We start from the raw sequence: 18619 nt of genomic DNA on the forward strand, positions 1-18619 counted from the left end.
TCCTTGAATGAAACCTGGAAGCTACGAAAGGAGAGGTGAGCTAAGATATCTGATTTATTGGTCATCCAATCAAACAATGCTTCAAGTAACAGATAGTTTCATGGTGCAGGGAATTTTATCCTACATAATGTTAGATTTTACATTATCATTGGGTATGAAATACCTTAGGTTCTAACTGGTTTTATTCCCATTACACAGCATTGGTTTCATTCAACTCCTAACATGCAATTTAAGTATGGAATTATGATTAAAACAGTTAATTGTCATAGTTATTATTTTGAGTAGATAAAACTAAAACATTTAATTTTAGATAGGATAAGATGAGAGGGATGATAGTGTCTTGAGGCATTTGAGATCAGACTTCTTTTCATTTGAGGAGCAGGCAGAGCTCTTTCCCGGACAGCTTGTTCTTGAAGGTGTAGAACACTATAGAGACTGAAAAGTGGGGTGGGAAGATGCAAAGAGGACCTTCATGACGGTTCCTGTACATCATCTCATCAGGTTAGAATGTCCCTTGGCTTTCAAGAGCGGTAAGCATCCCATTCAAATTTAGATTGGTTATCTATACCTAATGTGCCTATATGCTGATACAGAAATACAGAGATCAATAAAACAGAAAAAAAAGGAAATAAATCTATCTACATGTAACCAAATAATTTTTGACAAAAGTTTGCAAATCATACACTGTACTAACAAACAGGATGGATACAAGTAGAATAATGAAATTGGGTTCATATTGGCATCTCTATATAAAAATCAACCTACAAAAGTCAAAAAACAAAGTTTTAGACCACAGACTACGCATTTGATGGAAGAAAAAGTAAGCGACAAAAACTAACACTGATTTAAGGGTTGACTTTTTGAATAAGACTTCCAAATGCATAGGGATAAAAAAGTAAAAATAAATACATATGTCAAACTCAGAATCTTTTGTATGGAATTTTTCATACACTTTGCAAGTGAAATGAACAATAAAACGAACATCAAACAGAATAAAAAATTCAAATCATCTATCCTACAGTAGAAAAATATCAGCAATTTGAATAATTGAGCAACAAAGAAACCAGCCCATTTGAGAAATGCTAAAAGACCCAATAGTCAGTTGTCAAAAGAAAAAATGCAGTTTTCCCTAAAAAAAAAATAAAAATTAAATTAAATTAAGTTAAAAAACAAAGAATACTTTATAATAACAGTAGCCATCAGGGAATACAAATCCAAAACAAAGAAAAATTACCTCACTGCTGTCAGAATGGCTAACATATAAAACACAGCAAATATTAACAAAGATAATTACAAAGAACAACAGCTATGCAATGTTAGTAGGGTTGTAAATCAGTGCAGTCTCTATGGAAAACAATATGGAGACAAAAAACAAACAAGAAAAATACTTTGCTACATGATCCCATAATGCCATTACACGCTATATACCCAGAAACATGAACAAAATGAATAAAAGTGATACCTGAACCAAAGTATCTAAAGCAATGCTATTTTTTAAACATCTATTTCACTCTATTGCAAAGTCAGATATATATAGTGGAGGAGAGACAGACAGGAAGATTTTGTTTCTGATGATTCCTTCCCCAAGTGGCTGCAATGGCCAGTGCTACACCAATACAAAGCCAGGAGCCCGGAGCCTCTTCCAGGTGTCTCAGGAGGTTGGTTCAGAGTCCCAGGAGTCCTTGACTGCTTCCCCTGACCAGAAGTAGGGAGCTGGATGAGAAGTAGGTCCACCGGGACCTGTGCCAATAAGGGATCCTGGTTCCTGTGCAAGGTAAGGGCTTCACCTCTAGGCTATGATGATGGGCCCTATTCACAATAACCAAAGTTGAAATCAGCCAAGATGTTTGTCATAAGATGAATGGATAAAGAAAATATATCACTACAAAGTGGAATATTGTTATCATTTTGTAGCTATACAAAGTGAAATATAATTGTCATAAGAAATGAATGAAGGGCCCAGTGCCTTAGCCAGTGTCTAAAAGCCTCGACTTGCAGGTGCTGGGATCCCATATGGGCACTAGTTCTAACCCCAGGTGCTCCATTTCCCATCTAGCTCCCTGCCCATGATCTGGGAAAGCAGTTGAGGATGGACCAAAAAATTTAGGACTGTGCACCTACATGGGAAACCCTGAAGAAGTTCCTGGCTGCTGGCTTTGGATTGGTACAGCTGCGGCAGTTGCAGCTGCTTGGGGAATAAACCAGTGGATATAAATTATTTCTCCATCATCTTTGATTCGTATATCTGCCTTTCCAATAAAAATAAATAAATCTTCAAAAAAAATACAAAATAGAAATGAATGAAATTACAACTTGTACTGCATGAACTCAGCTGGAGGATATCAAATTGAATAAAATAAACCCAATCCAGAAATAGAAATGTCCCATATTCTTTATTTATATGTGGGAACTAAAGTTTTAAAAGAAACAGAAATTAACAAAGAAAGAAATGCCTACCTGTATTGGTATTGCTGAAAAATAGTTTTTCAAAATTTCATTTTTGTATCTGTATTAATTATTGGTTAAGAATATTCTATTACTATAATTTAATATGACCATTTTTCCTACCCAATTGTTGCTTGTAGCCATTGTCTCTATTTCCACTAAAATAAGTTCATTTTTTTTTTTGCTTGTTTAACTTCTAATGTGAAGTAGTGAGCCTTTTGCTATAGCGTAAATCTAAAGTGTATTATTTCAATAGTTAAAAAAGAAGGAAAGGAAAGAGGGAGAAGAGGAGGAAGGTAGAGAGGGAGGAATGTTTAGAATTGTGTCTGATTCATTAAATATTAATTAAAATTAAAAATAATATCAGAAAAATAAAACTATAGAAATTATATATATAGAAATTTTAGTTCATTGAGTTAATATAGAACTTTTCCATTTTTTTTTAAGATTTATGCATTTTCATTGGAAAGGCAGAACAGATTTACAGAGAAGAGACAAAGATCTTTCATCCACTGATCTACTCCCCAAATGCCTGCAATGGCGGAGCTGAACTGATCCACAGCAAGGAGCCAGGAGCTTCTTCAGGGTCTCCCATGCAGGTGCAGAGTCCCAAGGCTTTGAGGCGTCTTCTACTGCTTTCCCAGGCCAGAGCAGGGAACTGGACTGGAAGTGGAGCAGCTAGGACAGGAACCTGTGCCCTTATGGAATTCCATGCTTGCAAGGTGAGGATTTAGCCATTGAGCCATAGTGTCAGGGCTCCTTTCAAGGGATTTGTAGAAGGACAATTCAATTCAACAACAAAAACTTTTTTTCAGTAGCTTCACTTCATCTTTTTGAGAATACTATTTTTCACACAGTTAACATTTATTTAAGAAAACTATTTGAGCCTGGCCTTGATAGCTTACTTACTTACTTTGTGTTGTTTCCAATAAGGAAGGCTGTTGATATGCTCCAAGTTATTTATTTTGTTATGTCTTGTTTTTATTTATTTGAAAAGGACAATTACAAAGGGAAAGGAAGAACCAGTGTGAGAGAAGTCTGCAACCTGCTTGCTCACTACACAAATGGCTGAACATCTAGAGTAGATTTCTCTCTTGTTTCTCCTTCTCTGTCATTATGACTTATAAGTAAAATATACCATTTTAAAAAATGAGGAACTTGGAGTTATTTTGCTGTTGTTTTTTGGCGTCCTTGAGATGTAGGGTTAGCTGGCTTAACAGGTGTATTTTTATTTCCTTACCATAAAGTTTAATTAAAATGACATGCCTCTTAACACTGTATTGATTGTGTCCCACAAGTTTTGATATATGTGTTTATACCTTCATTTATTTCAAGCAGTTTTCAATCTCTTCTTTGATTTCTTCTATAACCCATTCTTCATTTAGCAGCATGTGGTTCAGTCTCAAGTGTTTGCATATTGTCTGGGTAATTTTGTCTTGTTATTCTCAAGTTACACTATGTCATAATGGTATGAGAAGATGTATGTGATGATTTCAATTAAAAGAAAAGTTGAGTCTTTCTTTGGTTTTTTAGCCTATAATAAGAACAATGCTGGAGAAGGATTCATATACTGATGAAGAAAATCATATTTTACATCTGTAATATAAAAGATTCTGTGTATATCAATTGAGTCCAATTGTTCCATTGTCTGGGTGACCTTTATTGTTTCCTTGCTGAGTTCTGCCCTATCAATCTTCATTGATGTTATGGGGTGTTAAGATTCCCATTGTTATTGTACTGAAGTCTATTTCTCTCTTTAAATCTTTTAATATTTGCTTCACAAAGCAAAGTCTCCTAGAATTTGTCATATGTATGTTTAGTATCATCATTTCCTCTTGCTGAATGCATACTTTCATCATTTTGTGGTGTTCTTCTTTATTCTCTATTATTGCATTTCACATTGAAGTGTATATTATCTGATATTAGATTGGCCATTTACAACCAATCTAGGGTGCGGCACAGCAGCCTAGTGACTATAGTCCTTGCATGCACCGGCATCCCATACGGGCGCTGGTTCTAATCCCAGCGGCCCCATTTTTCATCCAGCTCCCTGCTTGTGGCCTGGGAAAGCAGTCGAGGACGGCCCAAAGCCTTGGGACCCTGCACGCATGTGAAAGACCTGGAAGAGTTTCTGGGCTCATCACTTCAGATTGGCTCAGCTCCAGCCATTGCAGCAGTTTGGGGAGTGAATCATTGGACAGAAGATCTTCCCCTCTGTCTCTCCTCCTCTCTGTGTATCTGTCCACTAAAAATAAATCTGAAGAAAAAAAAAGCCCAACCTAAAACTAAGACTCAAGTCATCTGGCTTAAATCACGATTCCTACATTCTATCCTAGGAAATACAATAATTTTTAACTTTAAGATTTAATTTAGAAACTGTTAAATCAAAAATTCAATTTTAGTCTTATAAAACTTCCATTCATGTCCCAAATTTAAATCTAAGAAGTATATCCCTTTTAAATAGTTAAGGTTATATTCTAGCACCAGTCCACGTTTATATATATATGTATATATACACACACATATATATCCATATAATATATAAACACACATATATAAATATCATCTATCATTTCATATTTTTCCTACTGCCATACAATTCATGTGACCCAAATTATCTGATTTCACTGATGCAATATTTTCCATTCAAGGTTAATTTGAGATTACTGAAGTTTCTTGCAAACATCTAATCATGTATTAAAAGTGGTATAACAATTTCACTATCTGCCTTGCATATACTAATTAAAAATTCATGATAATATAAATCTGGAGTAAAATGTTAAATTTTAGCTTAATTATTTGACACACAATCTTAATAATAATTATTAGTCATAACAATTATAGATTTTCTGTAAAAGAATCTACAAAGCCTGAAGATACTTTAGCAAAATAGAAACAAATAAATGCTCAGCACCTGACGCAGAATCCAAGACATGAACTTTAATTCACAGAATATTGATGATTTTAGTTGTTCATAATTTAATAGATGGATTTCATCTATTTTTATCACCTCTTTGTAAAACCAATACCAAATATTATTTGTCTAGATTACTAAATTATTGTCAGATACACTGTTCTCTTATTGTTAAAATTACAAATAAACCATACAATGTGGTTTATCATGGGTTAAGGGTTTGACCAAAAGTCATATTTGAATAAATGTAGTCTAAAAAATGATATTGCCAAAAGTGAGTAAAAGCCAAAAGTTTCTTTTATTATTGATGATTTTTATTTGTGTTTGTTGATAAAGGAATTCTAAACTTAATAGAGAAGTCCACCTACGTAAGCAAAGATGAAAGATTTTGGAATAATAACTTGTACATTTTCATGGCACTGAATGTGTTCTTATGAAAAAAATCCTCATTATTAATTAATGTATTCCATAAGTATGTGTGGCTATTCAGATTTAAAGCAAATTAAAATAAACATAAAATCCCAGCTGTTTATTTGCACCAGTTCTATGCCAGTGTCCAATGGCCAGTCTGACCTGCTGAACATCATGGTGCTGTGCAGTATGGAATCATCATTGGAAGGGGCTGTGCTGTGACTAGAAGGCGGGCAATGAGGAAGTACAAGCCTTGTCACTTTTGTTAAAGCTTCCTACTATCACCCAGGAAAAGAGTGGAAGACAGTTTACGTGCTGGAATCCCAGCTAACTATGTGGGAGTCTGGGGTGGAATTACTGGCTTCTATGTATGGGCTAGTCCATACCTGGTTGTTGTAGCCATTTGGGGAGTGAATTAGTGAATAAAAGATTTCTGTCTCTCTCTCTCTCTCTCTCTCTCAGCTTTTCATATCAATTCATTAAGTAATAAAAATAAATATTTTAAAAGCTCATTGTGAAAGTACAACACTATTCTAGTCATACATACAAATGTAGAAATAAATTTAGCTAAAAGAAAATTATCTGCACAAGTGTAATACCAAATGTTCCCTCACCATCCTGCATTGTACATATCCGTGTTCATGCATCGCTGCCAAAGAAGTCAAGGGCTAAGAAGAAATATATTTTGTCTACACAATAACCCTAATATTTTATGTATAATCAAGAGCAGATAAAGTATTTGCAGCAGTGTTTCATTTGTTTCCTTGGAATTCACTAAATTGTGGATCTTTTATATCAACATGTTTCATATCAACATATATATCTTTAAAAATTTACTTGTTTATTTGAAAGACAAAAAGAGACAGACAATGTCTGAATGAGATAGCGATCTTTCCTTCACCAGGTTACTCCACAAATGCTTGGATCGATGGAATTGGGCCACATGAAAGCCAGAGGTCATGAAATCTAGGTGTCTCAAACGGCTGAGAGGAATGTCAGCTTTTGGTCCATCATCTGTTTCCTGCCAGACTCATTGTCAGGAAGCTAAATCAGAAGCAGAGTACCCTGACCTTGAACTAGCAACTCAAATACAGTCATCTAAAGGAAAGCTTGATCTGATGTGATACATATGTTCACTCCTTGAACTATTCTTAGATCAAGTGGAATGAATGAGCTAAATCTAACCTTAGGTGATTCCTTCTGGCAGCTTTCTCTGCCATGAAATGCATAGGTTGCTATGGCAATTTTCCTACTCCATAGAGTTATTTCTTCATTGCATATAATTTAACTTAGTATTTATATTTCAATGGCTAACAAAATTTAGAAAATTGAGTGGATGGGTTGGCTAAAACAATGTGGAATACAGTGATATCATTAATTAGGGATCTATTTTGAGAAAAATGAATTTTTGTTTTTGGGTAACAGTTGAAAAGATAGAAGATGTTGTAAGAAAAGAGGAATGTCAGGTAAGTAGTATGCTTTTCATATATAACATCACAGCAAATTAAGAGCAGCAAAATTTTTTAAGTCTTAAGGAATGTGGAAGATCTTAATATAACACAATCAGAAGTCCTCATTGTGATTGCTAATATCAATGACAATGACTGTCAGGGCTTGTATAAGGAAAAGGATTCTATGCCACCATATGTAAATTTCAGTAAGGTATCAGAAAGGACTCTGCAGGTTGGATAATTGAAATGGGTGAAAAACATAAGCAAGCAGTGAAATTAAATGCATTAAAACTCAAAGGAGGACCTGCCATGATGGCTTAATGCTAAAACTTTCTCCTTGCAAGCTCTGGGATGCCATATGGATGCTAATTCAAGTTCCAGCTCTCTACTTCCCATCCAGCTCCATGTCTGTGAACAAAGAAGGCAGTACAGGATGTCGCAAGGTCTTGGGACTGTGACTGCATGGTAGACCTGAAAGAAACTCCTGGCTGCTGGGCTTCAGATCAGCTCAGCTCCAACTGTTGTACATATTTGGGAAGTGAGTCAGTGGATTTAAGATCTTTCTCTATCATTGTCTCCATAAACCTGATCTTTCTTTCCAATAGAAGTACACAAATATTAGAAAAATAAAAACTCAAAAATATAATGAATCTGTGATTTAGGAGTGGCATTGAAGGGGTCAGGATTGTGATATAGTGTATTACATTGCTGCCTCCAGCACTGTCTTTTCCTATAAGCTGGCTTTTCTTCTGATCCAGCTTCCAGGGAGTGTGCCTAGAATGCAGAAGATAGCCTGAGTTCTTGGCTCCATGCACTGTACACTTGTTGGAGATCCCAAGGAAATCCCTGGCTTGAGGCTTGCTTAGCCATGACCATTGAAACCACTTGGAGAATGAACCAGCAAATGGGAGATCTTTCCATTTATTTCTTTCTATATATTTTTTTTCTGATTTTAATATAAACAAGTAAATCTTTAAAAACAAATGGCAGTGGAATACAAGGTCTTAAAAGCATAACCACATCAACTGAAAGTCTAAAACATTAAAAGGGAATCCCATTACTGCAAGCTCAAGGAAGAGTTGCTGAAAGGGATTTGTGTGTGCACAGAATTTTGGCAATATTAGAGCAATATCATCTTGGAATATGATGTGACAAATATGTTAAAGAAAAGAAATCAGAATGTATTTAATCATAAATAAATAATATGAGAAAAAAGTTTGTGTATGAGAAACTTACAAAAGCCCAAGAAATGAATATTTTTGCATAATGGTAGATGTTATAACAGGGATAAATAAAAACGCTTGCTTAGGAGCAAAGTATATTCTGACATTTTAAGTCTGATTCACTTCGTTGAGGGAGAGTTTATAATAATCTGCATATCTAAAATAGGATATGGCCATCTTTAAAATGCTTACCTAATCTTTTGACAGAAAATGATGTTATTTAAGTCCAGATTGTTACCATGAGTATGGATGAGGTCATTGATGAATTAGTATATGCAGACATTGCAAGTATATCCAATGTTTATGTCTTGTCTCTAAATTTTCTTCTTCAATTATACTGACACTGATCCCTGTTCATAACCATATTTAAATTGGCATGACAGGCATAGAATGTCAATAGAGTATATAGGAGAGAATTCAGTAGGAAAAATAGAACTCATAAAAGTTAGAAAATGTGTTCAGGTTCAGATGGAAAAACAAAATCAGGATACTACAGGTAGGGAGTAAAGCCAGTAGAGCATCTGATGTAGCCTTAGCTTGTGTGTTTAACACAAATCAAGGGCACTGTTTTTCTTCCATATAAATTGATGTAAAACAAACCAACTAAAAAACTCTGAGAAGTTTCCTTTCCTTTTTATTCTAGATCACAGGAAATGACTGACTTGCTTATATATAAGTAATTAATCTGTACCCAACAATATTGAATAGAAGGATAGGATGTTAGAGGAGACTGGAGGGACGATAAGATACAGTCCTTTCAAATAGTGAAAAGTATGAGCAGCTGAACATATTGGCTACCTTGCAGGAGGGAGGTTCAGTGGGATTCCAGGACCACGCAATCCTGGAGGTAAAGTTTTTGACCCACAGGGGTACCCGTAGCGGAGCTATGTGGAGCCCTGAGGAACGGGTTCATGTGGCAGGAGGTTTTTTGACCCTAGCGAAAGGTATGAACAGGGAAGCCAGCTATCTATGGAGCAATTGCCCAAGAAACCTAATTTATGGTGACCCCAGACAAGTGTTGTGTGTGCCAGGCAATGCATGGTCAGATTCATTCTGTCATCTGCACCAGCCAATGTATTTACCAGTGGATGCAGCTGCCTGGTGCTGTGCCCAACTCAGCCTGACACAGGCCCATTCTTCACACACACCAGCTGGTGCCATGGCCTAGGCAGTTAACCCCAATAACTTGCACATAGACCCTAGGGCCAATTTTTGAGTGTGCCACATTTGCTGTAACCTATTCTGCTCTGTCCTTATTGCATCTGGCTCTCTATGCACATCCATGAGTGTTGCAGCTTAGCTCAGCCTGACTTACCTCCAGACCCCACCATATGTATACTAACAGGTGACGCCACCTTCATCAGACTGGCCTGCCTCCATCCCCGATTCTCATGCAGACATGTGCTACAGACCCAACCCTATGCCAGCAGACATGTGCTACAGCCCTGCCCACCACAGACCCAGCTGTTATGGTCACCCTGGAAGCAGTGGCTTTCCTAGATAATCTGTCAATTATAACATTATTTACATAGCTGGTGCACATTTTTAAAGTTAAATGTTTTTTAAAAAGAAAATAAATGTTCATTCATTATTGCTTTAAAGATAACTCTGGTAATATAGTTAAAAATACTATTTTGCAAAAATTTAAGATTCTCATTACTATGTGTACCTATTCATTGTCTATTTTAATGTCCTTTTCTTGTCTGGCTATTCTCTGCAGCGGTATTGTAAACAAACAAACTAAAACAAATCAGCTTTATTTACGTATTTATATCAAAGGCAGAGAGTTACAGAGTGGGAAAGGAAGAGACAGAAACAGATCAGCCTTCCTTCTGTTCATTTACTCCCAAAAAGGCCACAACGGCCAGGGCTTGGTCAGCCGAAAGCCAAGAGAAAAAGTTTCTTCTGATTTCCCATGTGGATGTTGGGGCCCAAGTACTTGGGTCATCTTCTATTTCTTTCCCAGGAGTATAAATAGGGAACTGGATCAGAAGTTTTGAAGCCAGGACTCATCACTGTTAAATCTGAATGTATTATAAATGATTCCTGAAGGAAAGAACATAACTTTTTTTTTCCTAGAAGTTAGTTATCTTTGTCTTTCCTTTTAAAAGCATCTTGCTTTTTTGTAACCATTTATCAATCTATCTTCTAATTTTATTTTTGTAACTAAAGGTAATTGAAGTCACTGAAAAGCAATAACAGTCACCATTGGGGTATTAGAAGTCTGTTTCCCACATGTGTGTTATAATCCTGGGTACTAAAGTACTTTTAACATATGACTTTTCTAAACTTCAATTGGGGGACCTGTGCTGCGATACAATTGATAGAAGTTGCCATCTGAGATGCCAATATCCCATTTGAGTTCCAACTGGGGTCTGACTGTATCACTTCTGATTCAGATCACAACGCAGTGGAAATAGAGGATGGTTCCAGTGGTTAGGACTCAGCCACTCATTTTGGAGACCTGGATATGTCAGTCTTGGCCAATTATAACCATTTTAGCTGTTTGGGGAATGTGTCATTGGATGGTACATCTCTTTGTTTCTCACTTTCTGTCACAACTACATCTGTAAATCTACATTTCAAATAAATAAATCTTTGCACTAAAAGAAATAAAAATAACTTTACTATTGACAATAATTACGAGAGGCATCTAACCTGAGAACCCGCTGGTCATAATGTGAAAGCCAGTTATGTAAGGAAGAGTGCCGGAATAAGTATGTCCAGGCTTAAGTAAACATTGTTTATTTATGAGTTTTATGTAGAAAAAGAAATAAAACAGCTGCTTTTTAATCATATGTAGACATTATGAATCCAATCTGTCACATTTAATAACACAATATATAGGGAAGAATGCACTACTAAGTATTCATGTTAGTAAGCATCTTTGCACAATAAGCAATACTGAAATAACTCACGGCTTATGTTTTTGAAAGGAGATTGGCATTTGTTTTCCATCATGCTCATTTGTTTCCATAACAAGTGTCACTATCAAGCACCCTTGTGCTGGGTTATAGAAACGTGTTCTACCTTTGTTTTCAAAGCTCTTCAAGCCAACCATATGCGGCTCATGGAAGTCTTGCTTCTGGATAAGGGATACACCTGTGATAAATGACAGACATTAACACCCATTTTATCAAATACTTTGATGACAGCACAAAATTACCATAGAATAAACAATAGATGATCTTACATTGTATATACACTTAAAACATATGATAAATAACCACACATTGAGAGCTGCATTATCCTTGTACACTTTATAGGTTTATTTTGTTTCAAAATTTGCATGCATCCCTAAGATTTCAGTGTGAATTTTCATTGCAATTTACAATCAGAATCTAACAACACATCTTTAAAAATGTTATTTTCGGAGTAAATATATAAAGGAATGATGAAGGGATATAAAAATCAGAAGTGTTACAGCTTTTATAAACCATTTTAACGTACTGAGCTTTAATCTCAAAATCTTTGCTTTAAAGATATTACAAAGTGGCTGAATGAAGATTTGGGGAAATCCTGTAGTTTGAAAAACAGAATGATGAAAGTCCACTTGTCCAAAACAATATTTTAGAACTATGAGATCAAGTAAAAATGTATGATAAAAACAAAATAATTATTCACAAAGAAACAGTGAGCATTGGATAAGAACAGTGACAATATGATCTGAATTGCTCCTCTTTGCCATCTGACTCTGTACCATGATGGCTAGAGCAGGTTGGCAACAACAAACATCTTTTCCAATGGAAGGATTATCATGAGAGAGGAATGTACAAGAAAATACCAAGTACTTTAGAACCAGATGATTTAGTAGTGGTAAGAACTACCTCATAATAGAATGAGCAGGAGTCATAGTTAATTCGAGAATTTGATTCTGATTACAGCATGTAATAAGAAAGGAACCTGTCATTGATGAGGCAGATCCAAAAATAGAACATGTAAGATCTATTAAGAACTTAAGTTTAGCAGACGTCTGTGGCCAAAGGAAATGGCTGCAGACAGGCACAGGAGGACCTGGTGAGGGCGTTTTTGCACATATGGCTGAGTGTTCATGTTGCTATATATAACTACAGATGAAATAGGACAGTTCAGGCCCGGCGGCGTGGCCTAGCGGCTAAAGTCCTCCCTTGAACGCACCGGGATCCCATATGGGCGCCGGTTCTAATCCCGGCAACTCCATTTCCCATCCAGCTCCCTTCTTGTGGCCTGGGAAAGCAGTTGAGGACGGCCCAATGCATTGGGACCCTGCACCCGCGTGGGAGACCTGGAAGAAGCTCCTGGTTCCTGGCATCGGATCGGTGCAGCACCGGCCGTTGCAGCTCACTTGGGGAGTGAATGATCAGATGGAAGATCTTCCTCTCTGTCTCTCCTCCTCTCTGTATATCCGACTTTCGAATAAAAATGACTAAAATCTTAAAAACAAAACAAAAAAAAGAAATAGGACAGTTCTGGGATAACGAAAAAGCATAATTGAAATATAACTTGAAATCTGAAACTTTCTTCTGTTTCAAAAACTGTATCACAAAATGCTTGTAATTCAAAAATAGGGGGAAAAGAGCACAGACAGAGGAAGAGCATTGCTGACGTGAAGCGTCTGAGTACAACAATCGAACGACATCGTGGGCTATGTGAACTGTAAACTTTGTCAGCAATATCATCATCTTAGTCAGCATCCACAACAAGCGGGGACATAGGGACCATATATCATAGAGGCAGTAAGAGTAATGAAAATATGATTCGTATTCAAGAGAAATTATTAACTGAAATGATCTCTGAGAAGCTCGTGTGTTTGTCTTAATAGACAAAAGTTTCCAAGACACACACACACAAACGTTCTTCAAAACGTGCATTAAAATGTGAAGTATGAAATTCGTGTATGAATTTCATCTTTTTGTACCAAAATTAGTTTGTTTTATTAGCAGCTAAGCAAGTTAGCCAGTTTCAATGATGAGTGCAGAGCTGAGACACCAAACATGTCGCAGTAGAGTACAGCCTGAGTAGACTCAAGTTTTTTGTTTCGTTTTTACTTGTCCTTATGAAGATAAGTATGCACTTCTATTTCTCCTACTCCTTGACGCTTTCTTGGCTAGGATTGTGTAGAGGGTTTCTTGGGTATGGAATTCTCTGAAATTCTCTCCTAGCTTTTTAAACATTTTTACTGATTTATTGTATCTTAAAAGCAGCATTTAAGAGACAGAGAGAGGGAGAGAAAGACTGTTTTTCAAACGGTTGGTTCACCAGATGGCTGTAGTGGCTTTGCACGGGCTAGACTGGAGGCAGGAGCTTCATGAAAGTCATCATCTTCTTTTGCTTTCCCAGGCACTCCAGTGCGAAGCTGCATCAGAAATGGTGCAACTGGAACTCAAACTTGTGCCCATACAGGCTGCACACCAAGGCACTGAAGGCAGCACTCATAGACACAAGGCCAGCCTTGCTCGTGGAAATTCTCAGTGGGCCTTCTAGTCCTATTAATTCAGGACAGGAAAGATTCCCCTAACTCCCACCCTATGAGAAGGTCAGTATCCACTTAACATAGCTAGGAAAGAAAGGTCACACAAGGCTTTGACATACACATGCTGATTTGTTTCCAATACTTTGTTCCTTACTTTCCTTTATTCTACTGACCCTCCCACACGTTTTAATTCTCATTTCTTCAAAAAATTCAATTTTTTTCTGCTAAGTTTTTGAAATCCACTCATGCATGCAAGTATATATCCTTATACGTATGTGTTTATAACTCTGCATTCAAAAACACTATAACAGTAATAATAATAAAATATTGACTTTATTTCGGAAGTTGAAACTTCAAAATTGTAATGTTCACAATTATGATTAAGGAAATGAGGGCTGCCCTAATGTTGTACTGAATTAAACAACCACATATTACACCATCATCCCATATGCTTTGAGGCCCAGCTCCTCCACTGTCAATCCAGTATTCTGCTAATGCTCCTGGGAGGAGCAGCAAGAGATTGCCCAGATGACTGGGTTTCTGCTATCTATCAGGAATTGTTTTTGTTTTGGATCAGCCCTGGCTACTGCACCCTCTTGGGGAGTGAGCCGGTGATTGTAAGACATCTCTCTGTCTCTCCCTCTGACTCTGTAACTTTGCCTTTGAAATGAATGAATGAATGAATGAATGCATTTTTTTAAAGTTACAGAGATTTAAAAAATGGAAATGTGAACAGGTTATATGATAATGAAGATGATCTCATTTCTTGTTTCACGATGAAGAATTCCCTAGCAGACAGGGACAGTGAACAAAGCAAGCTCTACTTAAGTGAGATAACTGCTACAACAGTCAGGAGGAGGTGTCTGAAGGAACAAAGAATAAAAAATAAGCTATTTCAGTTCCTGACCTCTCTACTCCAAGACATGGGGACATTTACCCAGTCATCTTTCTAAATCACAGCAAATATATCCTTTGCATCCCTGTGACTCCTCCCCTATTTCTCCCAGCCCACATCACAACTGCAAAAACTTCCACCCACAACCAAAAGAACGTTTCTCTGATATTCCCACAAATACTGTGTGACTGAAGCAGCAGAATGCTGCCCCACTGAGATAAATACCCTAAAGTCATTCTACTCCAGCTTTTCCCTCCACCCAGCACAACTTCTTCCCTGACTCCTGACTCCCAATATGCTGAAGGAGAAAAAATACCCACAAAAGTCAGCTCAGCAATGCCCTTCCTTTAGGCCCTTAGCTTATGCTTTATAAACCCAGGCAAGTTAGTGACTATGTCTTTACTCTAGGTTCACACCACGGGTTAACCTCTAACAGGTTTATTTTTCCCTCTATTAATATGCCTGCTCTGGCTGTGAATTTGTCTCTGTCTTCTTTCTACCCAATCCTTATTTTCTTGTAGGTTCCAAGGCAGAAATTGCCTGGGAAACTTACCAGTGCTAGATTTTTCATATACAAAAGTGTCCACCTAGATTTAGTCCATTAGGGAAGAAGCAGAATAACAATTATGAGAAAAGGAGCAGGGTCCCTTTAAGATTGGAAAAAATGTGCATCTTTTCACAGGGTTCTTTAACGTTTAGTTTTATCCTGGCAAGGGATAAGCAGGATAGCCAAGGGATTTCAGTTTTATCATAAGAACAGGGTAGACCACAATTATAAATTCTAGCCTCTGATTAATTAGTGTCTATGGAGCTATTGTTCCGCTCCTCCACTATTGGCCAAATTTAAATAGTTCTTTACATCTAAGTATCAGTACCCACATGTTTCTCACGCAACTATTCCTTCGAGTTAATTTTCCTGAGAGCTGTGGCAGGTAGCTTCTCATTTCAATGAATCTTGTTTTTCTCAGTACCCCTGTGTAAGTGGAAATGATTTTCCTTTGTAAAAATATAACCTAGGTTGTCCTCACTGTCCTGCAATAAAGGTATCTAGGTAGACATTACAGTATGTGCTGTGTGTATTAAAAAAAGAGGAAAGGAAAATGGGAATTTCTGTTTGTTTATTTTGGAAAGTAAGCCAGAATTCACATGAATTATTTTCTCATCAGATTATATAAAGTGTAAATGAGTAACATGAGTCTTTTCTAAGACTAATTGTTAGACTCACAGCAACAGTAAATGCCAATGAAGTTTATCTTGCACATCACAAACGGGCAAGCTCATCTTATGGTTTCACGTCATTGGTAAACATACAAACAAAACTTTTAGGCAACCAGAAATCTTTTGCCTTCTCCACTCTACTCGAAAAGCTGCTTGTTTACCAAGAGTCATGTCTACTTGACTATTTAGCTGATTGTTACTTGCTGTTCTCCTAGCGCAATTGTACTTCGAAGATTCTATTTTGAAAAGTTCCTTCAGCAGCTTCTCCAGTCCCCACCTCCTACCCACAGATTTGACGGGCATTTTCTTACTTAAAGAAATCCTGGTTTGTTCGCTGCCATGGTCATGTGGAAACGTTCCTATGTGAGGCAAGCACCAAGATTGCTTTCATCATCATTTTCCCCACAACACAAAGACAATGGACTTGCATGGGGAGGAACTACTGCACACTCCTATTTCAACTATGGTTCAGTCATGTATTATCCATCCCACTCTATTTTGTGACTTGCAAGGGCAAATTTTAATCTTTAATATAATTGAAGCTATGGTCACTACACAAATCATTGCAGAATGGTGAATTTAACAGTATGAAATCAGGTACAACACTGCCCCAGAATCATTGCATAATTTGTTTGAAAATGTCACAAAAATTTTATACACCAGGTATTCCATTGCCATAAGCACATGTCACATTTTCAGGATACAGTCAGATTAACGGAACAGTAGAATATCCTTTTATGAGTATAGCTAACAAGTACTGGTATATAAAGTAGCTTTCAAGCATTAAAGCTAAAATGACAAATTCAGTTTCATGGTTTCTCTGAAATTGTTACAACTGTCATTTGGGGATGTTCTACACTCGACACGATTCCAAGTAAATTCATCAAGTTGGAATTTCAGCTTTCACAAACAGTTATTCAAAGGCTTCTAATTTGATCATTATTATTAATAATAGTACTTAAATTTTTAAAATAATTAGCATCTAGCTACCAAATACTGCAAGTCATTACCTACATCTGAGAACAAATTTATGAATTCTGCTCATGCTATGTTCCTTTTCTTTAGAAGGAGAGAATCAAAGGAGAAATGCTTTATATAGTAAAAGGTTATTCTAATTCAAAACCTCAGTCACAAAATCTCTTACTATAAAATAATCCAATCATTTACCCACATACCAGGAATTCATTGTTTAAAATATGAGATCATGCTTGTCTTGTAAGAATTTAAAATCTCTGTCAAAAATCTTCAAAATATGTGTGCATCTTAAGGAGCAGCAGATATCTCATCACTAATGTAAGTACTACACTTCTTTCTGATCTGATTATTTCACATGTTTTCCAGTGTGAGTATATATGTGTTTATTTATGGTTATATGATAGTATGTTATGACTTTTTCATATTTAATTAAAATATTTATAAAGCTGCTTAACACTTCATATATTTACACAGAAAAACATTATTTGCTTGTTTATTTTTAAAAGATGTATTTATTTTCATTGCAAAGTATATATATATATATATATATATATATATATATATATATATAAGTGTGTATAAAATTATCTCAAATTACACTATAACTGTTGGGAAGAGTTGTTATTTATCACGCTGTTGCCAATTCAGAATTCTATTGTAACCTGATATATTTTTATTAACTGACAGATTACCTGAGAATTCAGCCTAGAAGATTAAAATTGGTAAACTAATTGTGCTGAGTTAATAATTGTAAGCAGATAATCAAACGTGTATAAGATTGGTCTAAGCTAGTCATTTTTGGTCATGTTAATAACCAACAGAGATTTGGGAAATTTAAAAAAAATCACTTATTCTCACTACTTTATTTATGTAAAACCAATATAAAAGCTTCCTCGGGGTCTCCACATTGGTGCAGGGTCACAGGGCTTCAGACAATCCATCACTGCTTTACCAGGCCATAAGCAGTGAGCTGGGTGGGAAGTGCAACTGCCAGGACACTAATTGGCGATAAGATAGAATGCCAGTGCTTGCAGAGGACTAGCCAATTGAGCCCTCTCAATATTCTTTTTTTTTTTTTTAAGATTTTTTTTTTTTTAATTGGAAAGTCAGATACACAGAGAGGAGGAGAGACAGAGAGGAAGATCTTCCGTCTGATGGTTCACACCCCAAGCGGCCTTAACAGCTAAAGCTGAGCCAATCAGAAGCCAGGAGCCAGGAACTTCCACGTGGATGCAGGGTTCCAAGGCTTTGGGCTGTCCTCAACTGCTGTCCCCAGGCCACAAGCAGGGAGCTGGATAGGAAGCAGGGCTGCCGGAATTAGAACCGGTGCCCATATGGGATCCCGGGTGTGCAAGGCGAGGACCTTAACCATTACAATATTGTGCCAGACCCTCAATATTCTTTTACTTATGGATGTTTGTTATGAGACACACAGATTTAAGGCCACTTGATAAGTCTCATTGGCACAGTGTGCATACATGAGTACTTAGTTTAGTTGTACTTGCTAATTGGTTTTTATTGGTAATTAAAAAAATAAATATTCCAGTAAAGAATATTCTTAAGGGTGATATAATTAACACGTGTATCTTATTTCTTTGAAATTGATGAAGTCTGAAAGCCAAGAAAAATTTAGAA

This window comes from Ochotona princeps, chromosome 3, assembly GCF_030435755.1.
Source record: "Ochotona princeps isolate mOchPri1 chromosome 3, mOchPri1.hap1, whole genome shotgun sequence".
NCBI classification, from domain to species: domain Eukaryota; kingdom Metazoa; phylum Chordata; class Mammalia; order Lagomorpha; family Ochotonidae; genus Ochotona; species Ochotona princeps.